We start from the raw sequence: 5,911 nt of genomic DNA, 5'->3' as shown, positions 1-5,911 counted from the left end.
GTGCTTGCTTCACTGTTATGATCAATTGTGCATACCAACAAAATGTTTGATATCTAAATTTTATTCTTCTTTTGTACGAACTCAAACAAAAGAACTTTCTCCTCTAAGTATAGACATACATGAATACTTCAGATATATCAATTCAAGTAACATATGAACTCAAGATATAATATCTCAACATCCTAGAGAAACCCCTAATTTATAATGAAAAATGGTTTAACCCCCTTTGGTTTATTTTGTTATTTTGAAAACAACCTTTTAAAACTATTTAAAGATTTTTTTTAAAAAAATAATATCATTAAAATAAATAAAGAAAAAATTAGTGGAGAAGAAAAAGATTTAACAAAGATAAGTATCAAAATCGTGGATCTAGTTCACGAGTTCCAAAAAAAATAGATCAGGTCCACGAAGAATCTCCACGATTTTCGTATAGGATTTATAAATTTCGTTACCTAATAAATTCTAAATGTATCGATTATTGACTTAGTAGCTTTTTGCCATCAACATGGTAAGTATCCATCTTCATCTTGGATTCAATTTCTCATTAGCCGTCTATTTTTTTTCCCTCTCTTTTTGCAACTTATGTAGTTTTCACTATCATACGTATGTATATAATGTTTGATTAATAATTCTTTTTTTCTTTTGTAAAAGATACTATGGGTCAGTTGGGTATACTTGGACATCTCCACTAGGTGGATACCTTCTTAGCACCCTCATCACTCCCACTTCATTAATATATAGCAAAGAGTACAGGAAGCAAGGAGAAAATGGCTAGAGAAAAGCCCAAATCAAACAAAAGCATTAATGTTTAAAGCAACAGTACTAGCATTGTAATCTAAAAAGAGTTATGCTCAGCTACTCCAAAAGCCAATAAGAGCCCCAGTGTCATCCCACAACATGTTTGCTTCTTTTTCAGCGCTGTTGAAAATGCGACTATTTCTTTCTAGCCAAATCTTCCATAGGACCACAACAGTCATGATGAAAGTAATAGAGCGGTTCTTTATATTAATGTCACACATATCCTTGTAGAGAGAGCTGACAGTGATCGAACTTTGGTTCTAATTCAAAAGAGACTTAGTCTTATTCCATATACACTGTGCATATGGGTAGGTGATAAAGAGGTGGTTTATATCCTTACCGTTTGATTTACACATGGAACACCAGTAAGGACTTAGATGCCAGTTGGGAAGTCTTTTTTGAATTTTCTTCGTCGTATTAATGCACTCATGAATAAGAGACCAAATAAAGAACTTGCACTTATTTGGTATATCAGACTCCCAAAGATTATAAAAAATACTAGGAGTACTGTCATTGTTTGTTGAAAAATTCAAAGCGCTTTTAATAGAGGCTATATCGAAACCACCATTTGTGTTCAACTTTCAGAGAGGAGTAGAAGCACCTCTATTCTAATTAGGTGCTGTAAGCTGGGCTAATCTCATTCTAGATTTTTAATTCACGATCGTGAAGGGGGCGATGTATCTAAATGTCCCAGTCCATTGAATTTGTACTCCGCATGTCTTTGAATGAACCACCTTTCATATTTGAGAGTGCATATAGTCTAGGAGCAGAAAGCGCAAGGGGAGCTTTGGTGTTCTAATGATCATGCCGAAAAGAAATCGACCCCCCATGATTTACATTCCAGCCATAATGATTAGAGAACCAGTCTACAGATTTGATGATAGAGCTCCAGGGACCTTTGTTGATGTTATACTTTCCTTTGAAAGGGAATTTTCCTATACAACCTTGATCTTATTTAACAATAATCAATTTTTTTCAGAGAGGTTGGTTTTCATTGATGAATCTTCAAAGCCACTTAGATAACAAAGCAAAATTTGCATTATTTGCTTTGGTACTACCGAGACCTCTCATACTATTAGGTGAAGATATTTTGGACCATTTTATACAATTTACATTTCGACCATCCCCTGTACCTTTCCATAAAAAGTCTCTCCAGCTTTTCTCATTTTTTTTAAACTTCTTTAAAAGCCTTGAACACATACATATGATATGTAGGGAGGCTTTCCAATGATGAGTTAATGAGAGTGATTCTTCCGCCTTTAGAGATGTATGAGAATTTCCAGCTACTAAGTTTCTTTTGGATCTTCTCAACAATGTTGTCCCAGAACTTTAGAGAAGGAGGTTTTCCCCCCAAAGGAACTCCAAGGTAATTGATAGACAGATATTCCTTCTTAATCCCGCAATTTTCAACAATAAAATCAGCTCTGTTTGTGTCCACATTTATTGGAGTGATTGTAGATTTGTTGAGGTTTAAATTCAGGTCCCATGCAGACTCAAATAGGTGAAGGATGAATTTCAAAGAAGATATATATTTGCCTCTGTCTTCAATAAAGATTATAATATTGTCTGCGAAAAGAATGTGAGTTAAATTGATTTGTTTCCTGAAATTGACCCCTTTTATTTTTCTTTTACTTTCCAAATCAGTAAGAAGTCTACTCAGGTAATCCATGGCTAAAACAAAGATAGAGGGAGAAATAGGGTCGCCTTGACAAATACCTCTGCTTGGGCTAATTTGACCTCGTGGCTTTCCATTGATCAAGACTGAATACTGAACACTTGATATACAAGCTTTGATCATTTTTCTCCACTGATCGGAAAAGTTTTTTTCATCAGTATAAAATCAATAAATTTTCAGCTTACTTTATTAAAAGCTTTTTCTATGTCAAACTTGATCACATATCCTTTTACTTTTTTTGCTCTCCAATAGTCAATGGCCTCGTTGGCAATAAGAATAGCATCACCAATTTGTCTTCCTTTTACAAATGCCATTTGGAATTCTGAAATAGTGTCAGGTAAGGTGGCCTTTAGTCTTTCCTCAAGCACTTTTGCAATTAACTTATAAACAGCAGTGGTAAGACTTAGAGGCCATTAATCTGAAGGGCTTTCACATTTCACTTTTTTTGCAATCAAGGCAATATAAGTTTCGTTAACCACCTTATTGATAACTTTATTTGTATAGAGATCACGAAGAATGTCTATAATATTAGTCTTCATGTAGGTCCAGGCTTTTTTTTAAGAATTTCATGGTGAACCCATCTGACCCAGGGGCTTCGTTGTTATCAAAAGACTTCAAGGCATTCCAAACTTCCAATTCATCAAAGGATTTATCAAGCAATAATCTATTCATATCTGAGATTGGTTCCCAATCGATGTTGTCAACAAAATTTCGTTCTTTCCTGGTAGCTTAATAAATATTTTTTAAGTGATGTAAAAAATCAACTTCAATATCACCATCTTTAGTACAAGCTTGCCCTAATATATCAATCACGTTGGAGATTATATTTCTTCTCTGCGTTGCTACACATATTTTATGGAAGAATGCAGAATTTTCGTCTCCTTCTAGATTCCATAGCCTTTTAGATTTTTGAGCCTATATCTGTGTTTCCAAAAAAATAGTTTGACATAGATCAGCCTTAAGGACTGTTTTCCTAGCACATTGAATTTCAGAAACATCTCATTCGACTTCTGTTTTATCAATCATGCCTATCTCTTTGATCCAAGAGATTTTATTCTCTTCAGCTTTCCCCTTTTTAATTTTGTCCCACTGCTTAATGGTGAAAGACAATTGCTTAAGCCTTCTCATGAAAGAATAACTCGAGTGCCCTGGCTTATTTGTGTTATTCCACCAAAACTCTAGATTTTTCTTGAAATCATATTCATTTAGATCTGAAAGGAGTTGGTCCCCATTTTATGTTGGTAGATTCAAGAACTATAGGAAAATGATCAGAAATGATTTTGGAGAGTGTTCTGGAGTGGTGCAAAGAGAAAGAAGTCTCCCAATCTAGTGTGTATAAGAATCTATCCAATCTGGATAGAGTGGGATGATCTCGAAGGTTAGACCAGTATACTGGGCATTTGTAAGCGGGGGTCTATAAGGTTGCATTTATCAATGAGAAAATTGAACTTTTTAATGCTATGTGTTGCTGGATTGATTGCTGAAGTTTCCTCATTCCATCTTATCACATTGAAGTCACCCCCCAAGAGCCAATTTGGTAAACACTTAGACTTCAAATCACTGAGCTCATTTCAAAATAGATTTCTGTTTTTTCTTTTTGCAGACCCATATATTGTAGTCAACCACCAATTCGATCCATTTATGTAGCAAATGTTTGCTGAAATAGAGAATGTACCCTCAATGACATTTTGTATAGAATGTCGTAATTCATCCCACATTAATATAATAGCTCCTGATCGACCATTTGCTTTAATGAATATCCAGTTTATACTATTTGAGCTCCATAACGACTTTATGATTTTTTGGTAACTAAGCACAGTTTAGTTTCAGCCAGAATAAAAAAGTCAAGGCAGTAAGCAAACATAACAGATTTTATTTGAGCTCTTTTTTTGGGCGAGCTTAGCCCTCTAACATTCCAAGTAATAATCTTCATGGGGAAATAGGCTTTCCCATTACAATATGACCCTCCCTACATTTTCATCATCAATTTCATTTCCCTGTTCAACATTTAGATCAACAAAGGTTTTGGAGTTAATAGTAACAGCAACATCATTAACATCTATAAATTCTGAATTGAAATCCGAAGTCATGTTTAAATTGTTTTTTTTTTAGCCAGGCCACCAGATTCTGTTTGAATCTTCTTTCCTTTTCTGTATTATCATCTTGCTTCTCTGAGTTTGTTTTTTCAAATCCTATTGGTCACTCATGACCAGATTCCCCAAGCTATCCTTAATGATTTTGGAGCCGGTATTAGAACGGGGAGAGGGTGTATACATCGATTCTTCTAAGCTTGAGATATTTACCTAGGATAATGGCAAAATATCTCTAAGGTGTACCAGGTTGATTTCCTTTAGATCCCTACTTTTCTTTTTTTTCTCTTCACCATCTATGGAGCTCTCAGGTTTAGTACAATTTTTTTTTAACTCGGTATACCTTTTTTAATTTTCTCTGTTCAAAGCTTCTGATTTTTGCTTCTCGACATTTTTTGGAGTGTTCTTTTGGACTGCCTATCTTCAAAGACTTGGTGGGGGCATTCTGGGGATAAAAGAAAAAAGTTTCATTTTTGAGACAGTGGAATGAAACTTTTCCTTTTGTAATTAGGAAATAATTTTGGTGGAGAGTCTTCAACACAAATCTGCTTTCCTTTTTTCTTTTTAGATAATCTATCAGTCAAACGGTCTTTTTTTCCTCTGCTTTGTTACTATTGTCATTGTCACCATCGTAACTCAAATTCAAAAAATTTGTGGTTGGCTTGTATATTTTATTATTTTTTTGTGGGCCCAAAGTTCCGGTGAGTAGCTACCTTCTTTTTCCTATTCAAGAAGGTTTCCGACAAAGATTTTTCATCAACCACGGCTTAGTGTGCCTTAAAAGTGTGTTGCTCAGCATCGAGATTGAATATATTCGTCAAATTTTACAACAGCTTTTCTAGTAAAAGACCCATGAACTTTTATGTTTCTTTCCCTCAACCATTTGTCTTCTACATGTGTAACTGAATGAACAATGAACTCACATCCTTCTTCATCAATTATTTTAATGTTGGCCAAAATGAATCCAGTATAATTTTCTTCGATTTTGATTAGTGCTTCAATCAGTTCTGACTTTTCAATCGTTTCTTTGGCTACTTCAATAAAGCCACCACATGCTTCCTCAATTTGTTTGAGTGTATTTAAGTTTCGAGCATGTAGGGGGATATCTCTGAATCTATTCCATCTGCAATAACTCAGAATGAATTTTGGCTTAGCATACAGATCCTTAGACCATGATTCGAACTTGACATAGAAAGTATCCATAGTACTCCAACCCTTATTTTTACAAAGCATTTTGGCTAAGCTTGGATCTTTAAAGAATAGCGGAGCTTTTTCAGTATAGAAAGGCTTGAAAAGAACCTCTGATTCAATTTGTTCTTTGAACTTGTCATTAATTTTGTCCCAGTCA

General features: G+C 34.6%; 1 long non-coding RNA gene across 1 annotated transcript; it reads left to right on the top strand.

The window, feature by feature from the left end:
• The first annotated feature begins 1,390 nt into the window (after positions 1-1,390).
• Positions 1,391-3,297, top strand: LOC127144452 (uncharacterized). The gene is made up of 2 exons (XR_007816097.1): positions 1,391-2,164; positions 2,443-3,297. It is a non-coding gene; the product is annotated as an uncharacterized LOC127144452 (long non-coding RNA).
• Positions 3,298-5,911: the final 2,614 nt, after the last annotated feature.

Source organism: Cucumis melo, chromosome 12 (genome assembly GCF_025177605.1).
Source record: "Cucumis melo cultivar AY chromosome 12, USDA_Cmelo_AY_1.0, whole genome shotgun sequence".
NCBI classification, from domain to species: domain Eukaryota; kingdom Viridiplantae; phylum Streptophyta; class Magnoliopsida; order Cucurbitales; family Cucurbitaceae; genus Cucumis; species Cucumis melo.
The sequence above is the reverse complement of the archived record's forward strand: the minus strand, read 5'-3'. Positions and strand labels throughout refer to the sequence as shown.